The sequence below is a fragment of the Crocuta crocuta genome, unplaced genomic scaffold, assembly GCF_008692635.1.
Source record: "Crocuta crocuta isolate KB4526 unplaced genomic scaffold, BGI_CrCroc_1.0 scaffold271, whole genome shotgun sequence".
Classification (NCBI taxonomy): Eukaryota; Metazoa; Chordata; class Mammalia; order Carnivora; family Hyaenidae; genus Crocuta; species Crocuta crocuta.
The window spans coordinates 7,131,251-7,133,081 of NW_027527824.1; the positions used below are offsets into that span (position 1 = coordinate 7,131,251).

At 47.6% G+C, this 1,831-nt stretch overlaps 1 pseudogene; it reads right to left on the minus strand.

Moving 5' to 3' along the window:
- Positions 1–943: 943 nt before the first annotated feature.
- Positions 944–1,305, minus strand: LOC144242880 (small ribosomal subunit protein uS9 pseudogene; annotated as a pseudogene).
- Between the last annotated feature and the right edge of the window lie 526 nt (positions 1,306–1,831).

The following is a 1,831-nucleotide window of genomic DNA, read 5'->3' on the forward strand; positions in this document are numbered from 1 at the left end:
TTCCTTCATCCCCAGACTTAGGGCACCCTTGGAACCTCCATGGCCCACCTCTGGTCTCTTTTCTGCTTTGCCCTGTGGTTATCTATATATGTACCTTAACTCCTGAGATTATCAGCTCCTTGAAGGCAGGTAACAATGTCAGTAACAGCGTGTTCAATGGCAGGAACTGCTGTAACTTACCACCATACTCTGATTTGCTTATCACCTCATTTTAGAGATATGAGAATAGAGGCTTAGAGAGATGATGGCCAAAAAAGATGACAAGTGGCTGGGATGAGGTTCACACCCAGATTCTAAACCCATTTTCTTTCTATTCTACAACCCAGCTCCCAAGACAAGAAAGCCCGCCTTAATGAGCAACTAGTATGTGCTCCTGCGGGCAGGAGTCCAAAACTGAATGGGCCAATCGCATGAAAGAATATACATGAAAGTGATTAGCACAGCATCTGGCACACAATAGGTGCTCAGTATAAATCTTACTGAGCAGTGGATTGACTCAGGGTCTACTTCTGCATGAGTGTTTGCTTCCAGAGTAGTGGCTGTGTGTGACCCCAGGGAGCTGTGGAAGGAAGCCTCAGCTAAAGGCAGTTCTGATGTCCTTTGAGCAAATCTCACAGCCTCTCCAACCCTGTTTCCTCACAGTGAAATGAAAAAGCCAGATGATTTTTTTTCCTAAGGTCTTTCTAACTCTTAGAGGTGAGAGGTCAATGAGTGATCAACAGCAAAGCAAATAAAACTGGGAGGGGTTATTTTCTTTTCTCCTTCCTTCCTTCCTTCCTTCCTTCCTTCCTTCCTTCCTTCTCTCTCTCTCTTTCTTTCCTTCCTTGTCCCTTGACAATTGTTCATTATAAAGGTGAACCATGGTCTTTAATGATAGAAGCACACGCACCACAACCACCAAATTTTTTGGATTCTCAGTGTGTAGGATCAGTTACTAGCGAGGTCAGGTCATACGAGATGAGGATGTCTTTGACCTCCTTGTTGGAAGCCTCATCCACTATTTCTAATAATAGGCCACCAGGGCTTTGGAGAGGGACTAGCAGATTGCCTAAACCTGGGCCATGTGACCACTACCCTTCACTCGGACTTGGACTTCCACCCAGGCAAATCCCTTCTTGCCTGGAAGCAGAACAGGTCCCTGTAGCTTGTGCTGCATTGTGTGTGGCTCGATCATCCCCAGGGGCCACCCATTCACCTTGATGAGACTGTCTTCTGTTTGCTGTGCACCATGGTCGTGGCCATCTTCTTGCATCTGAAGACCTGCATGGGCTCCGGAGGAGTCTTGGACGGCGTGGCTGTGAACATTGATTATTTTCATTCTTTAGATCATTCCCTCAGCAAGGGCATTTCTCTGGTTCTTAGGAAGACAAGATAATTCCCTTCTTGGAGGCTGGGATTCTGATGCCAAAGTCCCCAGCTCTCCCGGGTCATCAGGAGATACAGGGCCAGAGGACAAACAGCTACTCCTCCCTGATGCATGGAGGTGCTCTACCTGGGGCACCGAATTCTGTGGGATTTGGTCATGCTCAGTGGACAGTTAATTAATGTCTGCAGGGCAAGTTAGCAGAAATAACAACTGCTTTGATTAAGGGAGCGAGAGGGCTATGAGCTTTGATTTAAGCAAAATGGACAAAACGGGGATAGGAAATCATCCACGCGGCTCTCTTTGCTGGGCTCACTGGCCTGGCTTTTCTCTGTCCTGGTTGCTGACCCCTCCGGCTTCCCCCAGGAAATCCATGCATTACAAGAACCCGGGTTTTGTTGTTGTTGCAGATGAGAGGATCAGTACATCAGGACTGCTATGGGCCCTGTGAGTGTGAATTTGGAGAGG